The sequence below is a fragment of the Pteropus alecto genome, unplaced genomic scaffold, assembly GCF_000325575.1.
Source record: "Pteropus alecto unplaced genomic scaffold, ASM32557v1 scaffold7, whole genome shotgun sequence".
Classification (NCBI taxonomy): domain Eukaryota; kingdom Metazoa; phylum Chordata; class Mammalia; order Chiroptera; family Pteropodidae; genus Pteropus; species Pteropus alecto.
This window is the reverse complement of record NW_006494614.1, coordinates 10,592,302-10,612,739: the sequence shown is the minus strand read 5'-3', so window position 1 is coordinate 10,612,739 and position 20,438 is coordinate 10,592,302.

Genomic DNA, 20,438 nt, shown 5'->3' with positions numbered 1-20,438 from the left:
GTGCAGCCAGGATGGAGTATCACAGATCTAGCTCCATATTCTTCACTGTGTACGAGTTCTTGCTATAATATCTAGATAAATAATCTTTCATTCTTTTGTTGTAGTATTTTTTTCAGTTAGCTTTATTGATGTGAAATTTATATATAATAAAAGTTACCAATTTTAAGTATATTATTTGATAAGTTTTGACAAATGACTACAGTTATGTACCCATCACCAAAATCATTGGTGGGCTATTGTTATAATCCCAAAATGTTTCCTCATGCTCCTTTACGGTCAGTTCCCTACAGTCTCCCTTGCCTCCTAGAATCACTGGTCTACTTTCCATAGAACTGACCAGTGAAACCACTTGATCCAGTTTTCTTTGTAGAAAGATTATTAACTATAAATTCAAATAATTTAAATAGATATAGAGCTATTCAATTCTATCTTCTAAAATAAAATTTGGTAGTTTGTGTCTTTCAAGGAATTTGTTCATTTCAACTAAGATTTTGAATTTATGGACACAAGATTTTTTAAATGACATTTTCTTATTACTCTTTTCATGTTTTTATAATTTTTAGTGAATGGTCCATCCCTCTTTTATTCCTGACATGAGCAATTTCTCTCTCTCTCTCTCTTTCTCTCTCTCTGTCCATCTCTCTCTCTCTCCCCCTAATAATTCTGACTAAAAGTTTAGAAATTTTATTTATCTCTTCAAAGACTCATCTTTTGCTTTCACTGATTTTTCTATATACTTTTCAGTTTTTTATTTCACTTTTTTTTCTAATCTGTTTACTCTGGGTTTAATTTACTCTTTTCATTCAAACTTCGGTGGAAATTTATTGCATTCATTTTGATCTCTCTTCTTTTCTAATATAAGCATTTAAAGCTATAATTTTTTTTCTAAAGACCATTTTAGCTACATCCCACACATTTTGATGTTGCATTTTGATTTTCATTCAGTTAAAAAGTCTTCGTTCATTTCTCTTGTGATTTCTTCTTTGATCTACAGGTTATTTGGAAGTGTATTCCATGTATTTGAGGTGTTTTTAAGGTATCTTCTATTATTGATTGCTAGTTTAATTACATTATGGTTCAAAACATAATGACTTCAACTATGACTTCAATACTTTTAAATTTATTGAGACTCGCTTATCACCCAGAACATGTTCCATGTTGGTGACTGTTTCATTTACACTTAAAAAGAATATAGATCCTTCTGTCATCAGGATGAATAGAAATCCTTACGAAAATATTTGCAAATCAAATCCAGCAATATATAAAAAGGATAACATATCATGAGAAAATGAGGTTGATCCCAGGAATGCAAAGTTGGTTTAACATTCAAAAATCAATTAATACATCATATTGGTTTATAGTATTGGTAAACTTGTCTACATTTTTAAAAATAGCAACATCCAAATTTTATTTAACAAAAATAACAGGTAAAGTCAAATAGGCACTTATATTAAGGGAAAAATTGACTAGAAGAAATTTTATTTCAAACACCTTACAGTAACCTACTTGCAACTGTAATTAACTGAGCTCTGTTGCTGTGAAGAATACAGGTCTTCTATATTTTTAAATGAATTTTTATTTATCTGTTCCATCAATTACTGAGAGAGGAGTATTGAAATGTTTAATCTTATTTGTACATTTTTCTATTTTTCTTTTCTGTTCTATGATTTTTGGCTCATGTGATTTGAAGCCCTGATAGGAGGTACATACACAATCAGTATTACTATGTTCTCTTGATGAATCAACACCTCTGTCATTGTGAAATGTCTTTATTTCTGTTATATTTCTTTTTCAGAAATTTAATTTGTGTAATATCAATATAGCCACTCCTACTTTTCTTTGATTAGTGTTTGTATTGCATGTCTTTTCTATCCTCTAAGATTGATTCTACATCTTTCAGTTGATTTCTTGTAAAAATTTAATATTTTAGTTGTTGCTTTAGGGTTTATAATATACAACTTTAACTTATCATAATTTATATTCAAATAATGTTCTATCACTTCATATACAGTGTAATACCCTTACAACAGTATACTTTCACTTCCTTCTCCCATTGTTTATGTTTTTGTTGTCATATATTTACTTCTACATATGTTTTAAACTCTGAAATACATGATTATTCTTTTTACTTTAAACAATCAATTGTCTATTAAGGAGACACATATGAAAAAATCTCTTATGTTTATTCATATATTTATCATTCCTCAGTGTAGGTCTATCTTGTATCATTTTCCTTCTGCCCAAAGAAGTTCTTTTAACATTTTTTTTGTAATGCACATTTGGTTCTAACAAATTATTTCAGATTCTGTCTGAAAAGTATTTTGCCTTCACTTTTGAAAGATATTTTCTGTGATATAAAATTCTCAGTTGACAGGTTTTTTTCTTCAATACTCCAGAGATGTTGCTCCATTATCTCTTAGTGTAATTAGTTCTGGACAAGACATCTGTTGTCATTCCTGAATTTGTTCCTCTTCTGTACATAAATTGTCTTTTTTATGTTTGAATTTAAGACTTTCTCTTTAGCACTGATGTTCAGCAATTTGATTATGATGTGACTTAGTGTGGTTTTCTATATATTTCTTCTGCTAGGTTTATTGTCTTTTTGATTTTTGGGTTTACTCTTTTCAAGACATTGGAAAACTTTCAGCCATTATTACTTCACATATTTTTTTACCCCTATATTTCCCCTTCCCTTTTATGTGACCCTAATTACTTGTGCATTTGATACAGTCCTAGAGGTCATTTTTTTTTTAATTCATTTTTTTCTCTCTGTGCTTTATGTTGGATAGTTTCTATTGTTATGTGTTCACTGATCTTGTTTTGGGAAGTGTCTAATCTGCTGTATTTATCCTGTCAAGTGTATTTTGTTTTTAAATTTCAGATTCTGTATTCTTCATCTCTGTAATTTTCATTTTTTTTTTAATCTTCCATTTCTCTCTTCATTAAATTTATTTTTTGCTGGAAAAACCTGAAGAACTCTCTAAATCATGAGACTTAATAACACCTATGGAATCTCTAAATATATACATTTGTTCATCAAATAGGTCTAAAAATTAGAAAGTTCATGCTATTATGAGTCAGTCACATGAAAACTCTTTAATGGTTTGAAGAAAATCATCATGGCTGATCAAAGCTTTCTTGCCTCCAGGATGAAAGGTTATCCTTTCCTCATGTGTCCCACACTCTTCATCCTTTTTATTCTCGGCACTCCTCTGGGTATCCCTTCAAGTTATTGGCAGTCAAATTAAAGTGAAGCCTCAACATTGAATGAAATGCTGCAGGTCTCTTCTGATGATATCCAAGTAGAGTAAGATTATCTTCTATATTCAGACTCTAGTTACATGTAAATGTAATTTAGGGTTTTATTACACTTTTTGTTTTTCAGTTTCGTCATATGAATCACACTGCACTTGAAATAAATTAAAACGCTTTACCCTTTTTCACACATGTAGCTATTTAGTAATTTCTCTTCTATCCTGTACTTGTGCTTTTGAAGTTTATTTACACTTATTAAATTTCATCCTCTCTAATGGACCCTATCATTTCTATTTCTGTTGAAACCAATTTGATCACCAGGTACTTCAGCTAAGGCTGGTTTCTATTTGTGATCCCTGGAACATCAAATACCACTAACAGCTCAGCAAATTGACATTATCTCAGTAACTATTATTCTGTAAAATTCCTGAGATCAGAGACTGTGTGCTGGCGCTCTTTTTAAAAAAATAAAATAAAATAAATCCCCAGTGCCTATGAATGTGCCAGGCACATAGTATGTGCTTGATACATACTATTTGTTTACAAACCTTGAAAGTTGAGTCATTCAGTGCAGGGGAAAATATTCAGAGCAGATAAATTTATTTCTTTGTGTCTGTTTGCTTATCTTGGGCTGCAATTCCCTCATATCAATGTTAATTTTGCCCTTTCTTATCTGATTTGCATTTCTTCTTGATAGAAAAGACAGAAGCAAAATAGGAGTTGAAACATTTTACTTTCTTTCTGTCATTCAGACTTTTTCATATCATTCATCTGAATCAATGAAACAATGTTTTACTTTGCCTTTTTACTCCAAGTACAACTTTAAAAATTCTTTTTGGTTGTCATGAGCAATAGCTACAAGACTCAATTCATATCAGTATTTTGCCTTCTTTACATTTGTGGTAGATTAAAGATGGCTATAAATTCTTTGTTAGTTTCAGAACATGGGATTTCTTCCTCAAACTCCTTGAAACTGGGCTAGACTTGTGACTGCTTGGATTGTAGGGTCCCCATAGTAATGATAGACTACAAAACTGGAGATGTCTGGGGTCCCTGGAAATCTTGTGGAGCAGATTTATATGCCCTCAAGCCTTAGGACTTTTAACTTAGAGTGAAACAAACTTTATTTTGTTAAAGCCACTGTTATTTTGAGTCTCTGTTACATGGAGCTGAACCTAATCTAATGGATAGAACCTCTTTGTTAATCTACATTTGATCCAGAGCAGTAATTTCTAGCTAAGTTTCTTAATTTTGAATGCTATTGTTGTTCTTTTATTTATGTTTGTTATTTGAGCATTGAAAAGGAAGTAGATGGATGCAGAATTGACTTAGACAATAACCTGGCAGATATGCCTCTGGAACACAGGACTTGACATCTACTGTAAGAGTTTCCTAATTTTCTAAGTGTTTCCTAATTTTCTTATGATAGAATTATGATTTTCATGTCCATTTTCTTTTAACTTTTCTCTGGAAATCATTACATCTTATGTAGAGCACTAGACCCAACAGTGCAAGAACTCAATGTTACGTTTTCCTCTATTTCTTACGTGTTAGCCTTGTTTCTCCGATACAGTAAGTAATATGAAGGAGAACATATTCATAGTGTTGAGAACCCTGCAAAGCACATAATAAAACTGAATTATGTTCAAATGTCTGATCTGGAGTCATTGGAAATATTGTCATCAAGTTGGCTTATATATTTTCTTTTATATATCTCTTTATAATGCTCAAATATTTTCATTTATGATCTGTTCATCATTTGTAAGGATCTTTTCCAAAGAGAATCATATATTTATTATGCATTGAATATTTTCTATGATATCTATTATCATTTTTCACTCTAGAATTATGAACATCATAAATGGCTATATATAAAAAGTCATCATAATATATTGATTAGAAATTATATTTCCTTGAGAGAGGAATTACATTTTTCTAAGAATTTTTAAAAATCTCATAGAAAGTCATATACTTTTAAAGCACTAAGCAACATTAGTAATTATCTATTCTAAAATAGAGACCAGTGAATGGAAACTCAGTACATTTTCCTCCAGGAAAATAAAATAATTCTTAAGAATACATGGAAATCATGTCCTAACCAAAATTATGCATCATTAATAAAAATTTATGTATGTAATTTTGAATTTACTCCAAATCTTAAAGAAAACCTCAATAAAATGAAAAAAAAATTGAAAAATAGGATCATAAGTGCTTTGGGTTGCTTCTGGCAAATACTAAATAATTAGATCCTGGCTCATAGTTAATATGTTAAAATGTACTGCAGTAAGGTTAATATTATGGCAAAAACACGCTTAGATCATTTTCTCATTTATTATTCATTACTTTTAAAAAATTGGCCTCCCATCAAAAATGGATAATGTGCTAGAAGATATTGTGGAAGGATATATAGTCATTATATATATATAAAACCTGTTTGAAGTCAGGTAAAATAAAACCTGGTACACAAATTTAAGCTTATTAGATATAAATAATAACTGTCAAGTTAGTAAAAATATAAAAAGTAAAAAAAAGTTGAAGTTCTGATCACTTTTTCCCTTTTACATTGAAATAGTTGCCTTTATGAGCACTGCCTTAGGAATTATTAAATTGTAGTTTGGGAAATCATTTAAGCGAGAGATTTTACCTGAGGGCTCTAAGGTAAAAAATTAAGTTACTCTTTTCCCTTCTTTTTTTTTTTTTTTTTTTGAGGCTACAAGGAATTTTGACTCAATTTCTCTCTGTGCCTCTACTTGATTTCTACAATCCTTTATCTCCTGTTTGCCCATCATCATCTCCTGAGTTGTTGTTTTTTTTCCCCTCTGCTCCAAATGCATAAACCCTGTCCTGACTGCTCCAAGAAAGGGTCGTTCTGATTTTTGTTATCTGCCAGGGACAGTGCTTGTGCCTGACTTAAGAACCTACGTTGTGACGCCAGATACAGTAAGTTCATTAAATAAATAAAAGTTTAACATTCAGTTTCTATCTCTTGTATTCTGTTTTCTCCCTCACTGGTATCTCTCCTAACCATATTTCCTCCTCTAAGAATTTAGATCTTCTTACCGTATAGACCCTCTTTCTATCCAAACGAGGACAGGTATCGAGTTACTTACATCTTGACAATCATTCACAACAATGGTCCCATAGTTCTGCATATTAAATCCTTTATCTGTGGAATAAAAATTTTGGGCCTTTGTAAAAAATTTCTGCTTCCTCGGAAAATGCTGAGGTGTCTTTCCGAGCCAACCAATCCAGCAAGTTGGAACATTTTAGAGGGACTGAGAAGCCAAGTAGAAAGAACCAATCAGCTCCTAGTCTTTTTCTTTCCTTGATTCACTCTTATTGCTTTTACCCTATGTTCAATTCTGACTTCCAGGTACCCATAGTACCAAGCTCAGCCTCACTGAACCTCTTGGCTTTCATTGTGCCACTTCTGGTGAGTTTCTCACCACAATCTCCCCATTTCTCATTTGAGATCACCTTTTATTTATTGCACTGTCCTGCCTGGAACACTTAGCATTATGTCTTCTAATCTCCAACTCTCCTGAAGGGCTTAAGCATAAAAGCTGATAGAATCTGTTAGATTGAGGATAAGAAGAAGAGCAGGCCTGAAAAAAGAGAAGCATAGGGCCCTATATCTGATTGTGTGTCAATATTGGTGACCTGGTGGGATGATAAAGGGATGATGGTCATTGATAATGATTGATGATGATCATGATCATTACATTGAAAATCAGCATAATACTGGAACCGTCTATTAATAAGGCAGGATAACTGACGACATGAGATAAAAACCAGAAAACTAAAGAAAGCACTATGGTGGTATAAGAATACAACAAAAACTCAGCTATCTGGAGACCTTAAGGATTAATAGTAACAGCTATTTAGTGAGCAATTAACAATGTGGCAGATATTTTGCTACTTTCAGAGTAGAGTAGTAAAGGTTAATTATGTCTGCCTATTGTAGCTTCTCTCCTGTTAATGTGCTAGGAATGTTAATGACAATAATAATTGTTGAATTTACTGAACTTATGGCAATGAATTAAATATTGTACGTTATCTTATTTAATCATAGCTCTACAGCACCCATCCACCAGTAAAGCTGGTACTATCGTCATTCCCTTCTTGTAAATGAGAAAACTGAGGCTTAGAGATGTTTAATAAATTATCTGACATTATTCAGCTAATAAATAGTAGGTGAGCACTTGAACCCAAGATTTGTTTGATTGCAAAGCCCATTCCACGCTGCTTCCAGCTGCCACAAGGTAATATGTAAAACAGTGGGCTCCAGGTGAGTTATTCCAGAGGGTTAAAGAACAGGGGTTACTTGATGGAAATGGTGGAGGCGAAAATGAGATGTGTGATTAGAAACATTGGTCTAAGACCAGGTACTGCAATTAAGACAATTCTTAATTCTAAACTTCCTGACAATGAAGTAAAATAGAAATCATGATTTTTTTTTTTTTTTTTGATAGGGAGCTCTCTTTAACTGACAAAAGCGCATTAAAAATTTTATTCGAACATATTTTCTGTGAGCCTCACCATGCATATTTTGTGAGACAATGGGAATAAAAATAGTAAGACCAAGTTCCTTGCTTTGAAGGGATTTATAGATTAAGGAAAAGATAATTATGTAAACAAACAATATAAATGTAGTGTGATAAGGCACTCGCTGCTGTTTTGGGAACATGGAATGGGAGGTCGTAGGCTATCCTGGAGGAGTGAGGAAGGTTTTTAGAAACATGTGATTCCTGAGTTGAATTAAGAATGAAGAGTTGGATATTCTGCACAAAGAATGGAGGAAAGGAATTGGGGAGATCACTTCATAAATTATATAAATGTCTAACTGCTATGTTGGTACCTGAAACTAATAAAATAATACTGAATGTCAACTCTAATTGAAAAAGTAAAATTAAAAAATTTAAATCTCCCCAAAATCAAATAAAATGAGTGATTAAAAAAGAAAGAAAGAAAGAAAGAAAGAAAGGAAGGAAGGAAGGAAGGAAGGAAGGAAGGAAGGAAGGAAGGAAGGAAGGAAGGAAGGAAGGAAGGGAGGAAGGAAGGGAAAGAAAGGAAGAAAGAAAAGAGAAAAAGAAAAAGAATGGAGAAGACATTCCAAGCAGAAAAGCCCAGATGAAAAGGTCTGGATATGACACTGTGGCTTATTCTAGAACATGGCAAAAGAATGATATAAGATGAGGATGAGGAGGTAGATAGGAAACATAAAAGGCTTTTTATGTAATCAAAAAAGTTTAAGTCTTATCCTAAAGACAAACACTGAAGGAGCCATTGGAAGGTCACAAGGAAGTGAATAATCAGGTTTCTGCTTTACAAAGCTGATTTTGGAAATAGTGTGGAAATGGATTAAAAAGAACGAAGCCATAAAAATCCAGTTAGAAACCTTTTGCAGGGATCTGGATAAGAAATGATGAGCCTTAACTCAGGAGACAGAAGTAGATAGAGAAAAGTGTGGATGTGAGAGAGAGCAAAGAAGCAAAACCTAGAGACCCTGGTTTGTGGAGGTCAAAGTGTGGAAAGTGTTGAGGATAATTGTGTTGGGTAATTGGAGATGCTGTTCACTGAACCAAAAGGAGCATCAAATCCAGGAGAATGGGAATATTAATGAAGAGTTTCATTTTGCACATGTTGGGCTCAAGGTGCCTATGGCACAACCAGGTAAAGCTGTGCCATTGGCTCAGGAGAGAGACCTGGCCCAAAGATATGCATTTGAGAGTCATCAATATGCAGGTGGTAGTTGAAGCCATATGAGTGATTCCTGGTGAATTCAAACTGTCCTTTGTGTAAGCAATGTTGAACCAAATGATGGGCAATATTTCCGAAAATGGTTTCACAGATGATATAAAACCATTAGTTATACTTGTATTCCTAAAACTGCCTTCAAGAAAAGGTGACAGCAGAACAATAAGTCACAGTTGTGTGAAGATATTTCTCCTAGGAGTTAAAATAATATCATTTAGATATGTAGTTTTCTAGTCATTTAAAAGCATTTTAAAATAACTGGCTGCCCGTTAGAATCACCACAGGTGCTTCTGAAAAATTCCAAGATGTTCTAATTCCGTTAGCCTAGGTTAGAGGCCCACATTTATTTTTTATATATATATAAACGTAATGTAACTTACCATGCAGCTAGAAATAAACGATTGGCATGATGTCCCTATATAATTCCTCCTAAATATCAGTTGTCTTAGCTGGGTTTTAGACAAGAGCTCTCAAGCACATAATTCAAGACTAGGTGAGTCATACACTTTAGATTCTAAGCATCTTGTTAGCAAAGATGATATTTTTGCATAAAAATTAAACTTCTGCCATAGTTTTTGCTTAGCCAGATGGAAAGTGTCCCTCTTCTGCATAGAAGTTCTGGAGTGCAGAGAGAAGGACCAAGATGTTTCTTCAGAAGCAGCTTTAGATGTATTCAAATGCTCATATGGTGGAATTGATGCTTCGGTTGTGCCACATAAAGCAAGTGAGAGAAGATTTCGACAGGAATGTTTTGAAAGCAAATTCTCATATACACTATTCATAGATTACCTGTGAAATTAATTAAACACTATTAATATATTAAGCACTAACATTATACTAATTTAAATTTAATTTTTGATGATTCGGAAGACACATTAGAATCAAAATGTCACCAGGTTGGTATTATGAACATCAGCGATGATACTGAAAACTGCATGAGAGTGTGAGTTAAAAATGTCTGTTAACAAAGTTTGCTATATAAAATGCCACTTAAATTTTTGCTTCTGGCCATAAGGAACTAGCTTTCAGGAGATAATTCTTCCACCAAGAACAAGTAGTAAAGCTGGATAAAAATTCTTTTAAAAATTGATTTGAAAGTCCCCAGAAAGTTACCAAGGCAGCCAGGACTTAGGGTTCAAGATCATGAAGAAAAAAAAAAAAACCTCAAGACAAATTCAACGTTTTACATTGTTTTTCCCTTCAGGAATTTGCTGACTCATAAGTGGCATTGGTAGAGAAAATGAAAAGATACATAGAAGTAGCTGCTAAGGGACAGAGAATATGAGTAGATTTCAGCAGCTTTATACTAGCAAGGGGAGAGAAGCCCTGGAAAGCACCTAGGCTTTCGATTTACCCTGAAAGAGTATGACCTATGACTACGGCAAAACTAGAAATAGACCAGGCCTTATGAAGGATAAAACCTTGCCTCAATTAGCTTTGTCCCTGATTGGATTAATGTGATTGTTTACTGCTCTGTCTATGGGAAGCCACAAAGAAATTCACCACAGATGTAAACAACATCACCCATGTTTGCAGTGTCAATACAAAATAAATACAAAGAAAACTACACTTAAACACATCACAGTAAAGTTGCTGAAAATCAAAGATAGAGATAATATTAAAAATACTGGAGAGAAAAAAGACCCATTGCCTTGAAAAGTGCAATATATAAGGCTTACTATTAACTTTCCAATAGGAAAAATGAAATCCAGAAGACCATACAAAGATATCAGTAAAGTGATGAAAAAAAGTAACTACTAATCAGAATTTCTTAAACTATAGGGGAGTGCAGTGGAAGAAAGAATGTTTTCTTTTTAAATAAATGGTGCTGGTCCAATTGAATGCCTACATTGACAAAAGTAAATTTTGACCCCTTCCTTATACCATGCATAAAAATCCTTTTCAGATGGAATACAGATCTAAATATGAAAAGGAAATGTTTTCATGACTTTCGAGGACACAAATATTTTTAAAACAGGATATAAAATGCACCTACCATAAAAGAAAATATTAATTTTACTAAATTAAAAATTAAGAACTTCTGTTTATCAAAAGCCACAATTAAGAAAGTAAAAAGGTAAGTCACGAGACAGGTGAAGATATTTGCGATAAATATAGTTAAAAGGAGCTCATCCAAATAATGCAAAGAATTCTTTCAAATCCATAAGTATTACCCAGTAGAAAATGAGCAAATGATTTGACTTTTTACTTCACAGTAGTAGATATCCAATGATCAATACTCATATGAAATGGTTCTCTACTTCATTAGTCATCATCAGGGAAATATGAAATAAAGTCTCAATAATAAATCAACAACTGCTAACTAAAAGTTCTAAAATGAAGGAATGGGAGGGGCATGGAACACTTTACCCAGCTGGTGAGGGTATAAACTACTTGGTAGCATAGAAGACATTGTTGGTGCTTCCCCCCACCCCTACCCTCCGCCCCCACCCGTCTTCTCTGCATTCACCATTTCCATGCACACTAGCCTGATAGTTTCCAATAGCAAACAAACTCTTTGCCTGAGGATTTTTTCTGGGTGTCATAACGTGTTTGAGCCATACATGGGGCAGGCCAAAGACCTGGGAGTTAATATCCCCTGAGAGACAACCTTAATAAATGACTTATGAAAGCTAATAAATAAATATCTCTACCCATGCCCTTTGATGTGCATAAATGTTGACCCCTGAGGATTATCCTACATTGCCTCCCAGAGTTTCACAGTGGATTGATCCCCACTTATCCTCAGCAGGAGCGATTTCAAACTCACTTCTGCCAAGAGGCCAAGAGTTTCACTGATCTTGGACCAGTTTCTGATGCAAATTTTTTGGCTTAGTATTCCCATACCATAGAGATTCTATTAATCCATACCCCATGCTTATATATGATATAGGCCTGAGGTTTTCATTTCTTGTAGACAACTTATACACCTCCTCAGCTATAACTTTACACAAACAACAGGCTTCTTTTTGTTCTTCTGTTCTAGTGGACACAGTTTGTAGAGCCCATCTTATAAATAAGGTAGTGTTTCAGGCTAAGGACTCTATGCATGGACTCCATTTCCAGCCTCACACAGGCCCAAGCTCACATCTTCTGTACCTCGCTCCTAGACTTTAGAGCCCGCATCTGATCTGAAACTCATTTAGGCAGTGGTATTCACTTCTGATTACCACTTTGGCTTTGATTTCTCTCTTCGTTTTTGCCACATAGAGATTTTACTTTTTTTTCAAGCTCAGCCATTACGGTAGATGCTGTTGGCCCATATATTTTTAGCACTAGCTCTACAGAAGACTACCCATTACCCTCAGCTCCAACTATGCCCAAGAGCTTTATATTGGCTGATGAGCACACTCAGCTTGTAGGTAGGGCAAGCTAGAAATAACAGAAAATCAGTGCTTCCCAGTGAACCTCTCAATCAGTGACAGACTAGGGATTCGGTAGATAAATAGCCTTTTTTTCACCTCTGAGTTGATATAACTCAGATATGTTCTTTTAAGCTCCAGTTGCTCACATTTCCACTACCAGTGCTTTCTGGGATTACTGCCTAAATAAACTATTAGCATTCAAATCTTTATCTTGGGGACTGATTCTGGGGCACAGGCATCACCAATTAAAGCTAATTATATGTATAACCTGTAACCCAGCATTCCTCTCCTGAATATACATACAAGGAAAATGCATACAAGTATATGCCAAATAATATGTGAAATAATATCTATAGATGTGTATTCATAGTGCTCCAAGCTGAAAACAACTGTCCATCAACCATAAGATGATCTATAAATAGATGGCGGTATGTTCACAAAATGGAATACTACACATCAAAGTGAATGAATGAATTTCACTAAACATAATAACATGGATGAATCTTGCAAACATAACATTGAGCTTCAGAAGCAAGACATACAGACAATAGACTAGTGGTTACCAGAGGGTAGGGAGGAAAGGGGAGCGGGGGAGGTAGATAGGGTAAAGGGGGTCAAATATGCGGTGACAGAAAGAAATCTAACTATAGGAGGCGAAGACACAGTGTAAACATATATAAATACCTTACTGTTAAAGTGTACAGCTGAAACTTACTGGATTTTGTTAATCAATGCCACCATAAAAATAAATTAAAAAAAAAAGAAGCCAGACACAAGAATATATATCCTGTTTAATTCATTGAATTCCTACATCACAGTATTGGTGCTGTATTGTTAATTGGAGGCAATAACATACAACCCAGAGTATAAACTATATAATAAATTAAAAATGAAATATCTTGTACAATACTTTGAAAAAAATAAACGGTTAATTTGGGTTTTCATCTCCTTAAACATGATCTAAATTATTAGATTATCGTGTATGTGAGGATATTTATTATTTTACAGTATGAGGCTTAAAAATTCACACTATTGCCTTATTCATTGATGCACATTATAATACTAATATCTTAGTAGCCTTTTTTCCCCTCGGCAGCTGATTAATTACATGCATACAATGAAATCCGTGCTATGTATGTGACTTTCACTTTAATTGATGCAATTAAAAATAACATGGCACAGATTTTTCAAGTTTAACAAGCAGAAATTAATAAATGGATGGTTCACAGTTTAAGTCATCAACATATCAAAAAGCAACCAGGGCAATTTTAGGTAACTTTTGGTTGAGATAATTGGTTTGCTGCTCCAAACTGAATCCTTTGAGGTCAACAATTTCTTCAGTAACTGTATTAGCATATTTTAATACCTGTTGAAACTAGAGACTCACTAATACGCTTAGTAAATGGAATTGCTACTTACAGTTATTAGCATATTCAATCTTCATCCTAGCTATAAGATTCTGAATCCATTATTAAAATCCCATTGCAGTAACAGAATCTCTGTGAGTGTCTAAGATCACGCTGCTAGAGAGCAAGGAGAAAAATATAGCCCCATGCTTGGAGACAGCCTTTTCCTTTCAGGCTGGGCTCCTGTGTAGACTTCCTGAGAGGCAGTTCAGTGTGGGATCTGAAATCACATTGCATGGCTTTGAATTCTGGCTCCATTATTTAGTAATAAGGTAGCCTTAAATTAGTTACTAACATCCCTGTGCTTTCATTTCCTCATCTGTAAACTAAAAACAGTACAAGTTATTAAGAGATTTAAATAAATGTGATGTTTTTTGAAGTGTACCTAACATAAAGTTAGGTACCTTTATTTATTCAACTAATACTTGTTGAGCATCTACTATGCACTAAGGAATATCCAGGTACTTGGATATATCAGCAAATAATGGAGTTTATTTATATTCAAGCCAAGAAGCCAAACAATGAACATAATAAATAAGTCATGTATATAGTATGTTAGCAGATAATGGGAAATATGGGAAAAGGCACATGCAGAGTAGGTAAGGGAGATCGGGAGTGCCAGCAGGGGCCAGGCAGTTTGCAGCAAATGTGTGGTCAGGGGAGTCTACTGAGAAGGTAAAATTTGAGCAAAAGCTTGAAGGAGGCAAGGGGGTTTAGCTAGTGGATCTCTGGGAGAAGAGAGCTTCAGGAAGAGGAAACAGCTGGGCCAAATATGCTTGTTGTATTCAAAGAACAGAGAGGAGGCCAGTGTGGCTGGCCATGACTCTTTTCAAAGTTTTAGGACTTGTCAAGATTGCCAAAGATAAAAGTCACGAATCGTTTGCCCAAAGTCGAGTTAGAATCAGCCTATGTGAGTGTATATCCCAGGGAAGGATCGGCACCATCACTTAGGAATGAAGACAGTGGCGGCAGGTGTTGGTGGAATTTCTCTCTCCTCAGAAGCATTTCCATACTGGTGTGAGTGGGCCAGTCACCCGCCCAGTGGCTAGCAATAATTCAAGGAGGAATTTCCTCTAGTCTCTTCCATACCTCGCCAAGCCATTTTCTTAAGCCATGTCGGGGTGTGGCTCGGAAATCTACTTGAATAGAGAAGGAGGGATATGTGTGAGAAAAGGGAAGGAAATTCTTTGTTTTATCGCCTCTCTGTGTGTTCCAAATCCCTGCCCCATCTTTCTAAAGCATATTTATAGCATACCTACAGTGTGCATGGGTTGTGTGTGTGAGTGTAACTCGGTGTGTCCTTGTGTGAGTTTTAAGCAGGGCCCACTGTTGGAGCTGTGATATCTTTGGACAGTTATAAGTGAAATATATTAGCTGTGGTTTCAGCAAATTACAGAAATAAGTTAGCCAGAGAGTTCACAGGACACTCCAGAGGGCATAGAAACATTTAATTGCCTCCCCTTGCCTATGCCTGGCTTTTGGAAAATAACCTCAGCTACTTTTTGAATGAGCATCATGCCTTACTACATGATTCTCCAGGTAACTGGCCAGTTTCCACTGCCAAATTGATTTTGTTATCAGTTTTCTGTGCATATTAAACAGGACATGGTGACTCACTGTCTCTTAAATTCTTTGAGGTTCATAACTTAGATTCTTCAGCTCGAATCAATGTGATTCCACTCCCCGTCTCTCCATGTTCATGGCTACATTGTCTTTTTGTGCCTTGGGGGCCACCCATCTGGAAAATTGTAATCTTCCTCTCAGAACCTCCCTGCCTACATCTTGCCCTCCTTCAGGAAGTTGTGGAGAGTTTGCCAAATGTGCATGAACACAGGCACCAAACATTTTTGTTGTTCCAGCCATTTACAAATAATTTAACAGCCTACAAATTATTTAAAAGCAATATAGCCAGAGTTTTCAGAACCTCCAATCATGTTTTAGTACTTGTTGCTATGACAGTCTTTGGATATATTTTCCACTCCTCTAAGTATGTCATTGGCTTTTTTCTATTATCTCTTACATCAAATTTATGTTTGCCCACCCTACATTTTGTAGAATACATAATCTTCTCTTTCTTTCCTCTGGCTTTCCTGTTCCAGCCAGAGGCATTCCGCTGAAGAAGCTTTGCTTTTGCAGTTCCTTCATCTTTTCTTGGCTGCCCCACCAACTCCACTTCCAATAGTTACTGAGCATCCACTGTGTGCCAGGTGTTCTCCCTTCCAATCCTCAGAATGACATATTGTTACCAATGAGGAAACTGAAGCATGAAGCAGGCAAATTATTGTCTCAAGACTACTTAGCTACCAACTCAAAGAGCTAGAATTTGAATCTAGATTTTCTGTCCCATAGCCCCATTTTATTCCTTGCCTTGTCTTTCACCAGATGGGTCCTTATTCTCAGAACATCTATCATATATCCATAGGCTCTCTCTGCTTGCTTTGTCTAGATCTATAGACTTGATTCTTCCAAAGTTTACTCCCACTCGTCCCAACCATATTTGTGAGTAGAATAAAGGAAATGAGTGTTTACATCAACCAACTCCCCTCTAGTAAAAATTCTAGTATATCTTGACATGGCTATGCAGATAGTGTTTATGAGAGAGAGCACTTAGCCCAGTCATGTCTCAGAGACAGGATCCTCTCCTTCACATTAGAGCAGGATTAGCTTGGCTCTCTTTGGAATGCAGGAGACATTATTTGGAATGCAGGAGACATTATTTCCTAAGCCAAGGTCTTAGGACTTTAATAGTGATGAAGGATAAGAGCAAGGAAGGGTGGCATTTATATCAGTTGGAGTTCGACAGAAATATCTTTGAAAGAAAGAAACCTAGGGAACCAGAAATCTAATTTCTCATCTACAACAAGCTGCCAAAGGATTTCCCCTTTTAAAATTATTAAGATTTTAGTGAGAACTGGTCTGTGTGAAGTATATGTGTGTATGTATGCATGTGAGTGTGTGAGGGAAAGTGCGTGCGTGTGTCTATTGTGGTAGCTCTCTCCTCAAGAGAGTAAAATGTGTGCAAATTCAGAGCAGATCTGCAGTGTCTATCTCTCTACCCATGTTCTTCATTTTCTGTGGACTCAGAGGATTGAAACTTTTGTTTTATAGTACCCTTCTTTCCTCCATGCTTTGGCTGACCTTACCTCCTACTTGATCAATGCACCATCCTTTCTCTCTCTAACACATTTTCTCCCTCTTCCTTGTATATATCTTTTCTAACTTGAAAATGCATTTATGTTTCTGTTGCTCTCTGTTACCACCACATTCTCTCTCACAAATTCATAGCCAAACTTAGAAAGAAAGCTGTATACAACTTACCACGTGTCTCTTCTTCCTCCACCCAGATCAACTCTCTTAAAGATCATCATAACCTCCTACTCATCCACCTGATGGTTTCTGCTCATTTTTCCCGGGCTATCTGCAGCTTTCATTAGCTTAACAATGCTCTTGCCTTGTTTTGAGAGTCTCTTCCTACTCACCTTCTAACACTCCCCTTCCCCATCTCAGATCCATCTGTCTTCTTCTTTCATTGTCCGAGACTCTGTCTCTGTGTGAATATCTCTCCAAGGGACTCATTTCTTCTCAAGAACTCAAATAGGATTGCTTTGCAGATGGCTTTGAAATTTATATGTCTAGGTCTCTCCTTTCTCGATGTCAGCCCTGTGTGTATAACTATTAAATATTTCACCTAGATGTCCCACGATCATCCTAAAATCAAAATGTCAGAACAAAGACACCATCATTTTCTTCAGAGTTAATCCTTCCTGATATACTCTCATATTTGGTAACAGCACCATATCCTATAAGTCACTATAGCATAAAACCCAGTCCTCTGGTGTTTTCCCTTATTCTACAGATGATTTACATGTCTGTGTGTGTGTGTGTGTGTGTGTGTGTGTGTGTGAGATATCTTTTCTATGAATATTTTTCTGTCTCTTCTCACTCATGTCCCCTAGTTCTTCCTTGATTTCTTGCTAATCTACTTTCCTTATTAGCGCTAAATTCTCTGTGCGTGGTACAATGCCTACCCACTTTCTTTGCACATTGCTACCAGACAAATCTTCCTGAAAGACTTCCTCTCATCTCCTCAAAACCCTTTTCTGGTTCCTCATTGCTGACATAACAGAGCCTACCCACCTTAGCCTTGCATCCAGAGTGTTCCTACCAATGTGAGACTCCCTCCCCCACCCTTCCAGCCTTATCTTCTATTTCTTTCCCACACAGACCTACACACCTGAAGTTTCTCTGGTCTTCCCTTTCCAAAACTTCCTTGCACCCTCCTTGCCTATCTTCTTTTCTTCTTAGGATGCCTATTCTTTAACCTCATTCTCTTCTTTAGGAATACTACCACCCCCTTTTATCCTACTACCTGCAAGAAACATTCCACAATTCCCCAAGCAAGCAGCCTCAGCTCCCATGACTCTCCCGGAGTTCCCGATGGCTCTGTCTCTTATGTCATTACACATATGCTTCAATGCCTCCCAATATAATTCTGTAGTTCCATACATTGGTTGTTTCTAAAAGTATTTTTCTTCCCAGCTACACTGTAAGATCATGTTTACATTCTCTGTGACACTTAAGATAGATTCTTATTTATTGAACAAGACTAGTTTCCTCTATGTGTGTGAGTGTAATGTGAGTGTGTGTGTGTGTGTGTGTGTGTGTGTAAAAACAAGGGGAAAGGTTGCACAAGACCATTGAGATGTAGGAAGAAAATATTAGATCTCTAACTTGTATTTATTTTTTCCACATGTATTTAAATTTTTTAATTTTGTGAATGTTTTATAGTTAAATAATATTTTAATACAGTATTTATATAGTCAACATTTATATGCAATATTCATTATAAAAATGTACCTGAGGGTTATCTTAGTTTAGATTCACTAGAAACAGACTGAGGTAAAGAGTTGCATTTAGAAGTTTCAGAGAGCCCTGGAGATACACGTGCTAAGAAAGGAGAAGGCAGGATGGGTCAGGTGACCTGCAATGTGTTTGCAGCCAAGGCCTCAGTAAATTCTACTGCCAGCTCTGGAGCTGGAGAGACATTTCAGAGTTTTCCTGAATTAAGGTAGGAGGCTGGGCCTTCCTACCTCCACACTGGCCAGTAGCTGAGGGCACTTACCAGTGACGGATGCAGCTGTGACAATTAGCAACCCATATTTCCATCAGCGGGGGATTATGTGCATCACCCCGAAGAGGGCATCTAAGTAGAGCATCACAGTGTCCACAACAATGGCACATTCTCAAATTTTTCATTCTTTCCTTTTCTCTCTCTCTCTCTCTCTTAACTGATGCGAGTGTTAACAAAAAAAAATCTTTGGAGACCCCTGGATCAGAAAAATGAGTGAGGAAAAGCAGAGGAAGGAAAATAATATTGCTTAAGGCCTCTCTGCTTTAGGCACTTTATCAAGTGCTTCTGCTCCATTGCAAAGCACAAACGTCAAAAAATAAAAAGTGAGTAACATCCTTCATGCATGTTTCATACTGCCAGGAAAATGAACTATGCATTGAATTTAGTTTCCTAAAGATGGGGCTGTAAGATTCACATGGGAACAACTCAAGAATGAATAGTATTTAAAGAAAGACCATCCCCATTTCCATCAATGGCCACCTCCCAATTCGTGAGGAGATGATTCCAGTCAATTATATTCCCTTTAATGTTCAGTAAAGGTGTCATTCAACAAAGCTAGTTCTTTCCGCTATGGGGGTAGGGGACAGGTATTAAGCTGGAAAATGTTTTACCTTAGAGTTTGCTTTGAACAATGATGGGATCCTTTCTCACTGATGAATAACATCTTACTTTATCTCAATCTTCAATCTCTTCTAAACTCTGAGATTGAGAACATTCACCTCCTAATCCTTTTCTCACGGGTCTTTTTAATTTATGTGACCCTTCAGTTCCTTTTCCAGTCCATATTTGGAGGGGACAGTGCGGCATCGTCGTGGAAGTGAAGACTCTCGAGTGGGACAGTTTCAGGATTGTTTGTCCAGCTGTAGATCCTGGGGCAAGTGACTGCTTTCTTTTAGCACCAGTTTCCTAATCTGTAAAAAGCAGAGAAGATTAGTACCTGTCTCATGGGTCATGCTTTATTACTAAAGAGCCTCTATGCCGGGGTTGTGGTAAAAATTCAAGAATAAAAATCACGGAAAATTCTAAGCCTAGTGTCTGGAACACTCAAATTAAATATTAGTTATCTTTAATTTTCCAATTTTTTCCTTTTGTTTTTCTCATGCTTTATTATATTTTCCTCCTCATTCCCCGGGGGACATTTTAGCATTGTGAAACCTCAGAGTAGAAGGGACCTAAAGGGTAATCAAGTGGTCCTGCCTGTCCCCATCTTTAATTGCCTTTCAGCACCATTTCTACTTTGCTTTTCGATACCCACTTCCAACTTCATTTTTAATAGCCTCCTCTTCCCCATTTTCAGTTTGAACATCAGATTGCACTACGGAGACATATCTGTTTCTTAATGCCCAGAGGACACCCAAAGGCCAGCCCACTGTGCGGTGCCCAGTCCTGGGCCCAGCCGCCTGAGAGAGGCCAGCCTGCTGGCTCAGCAGCCTCGTGCCCTGACAGTGTTCATTCAGAATGAAGCAATTCGTGATCACTGCAACCATGTTTCGTAAAGCAAAAACAGCACAGGCTCATGCCAGC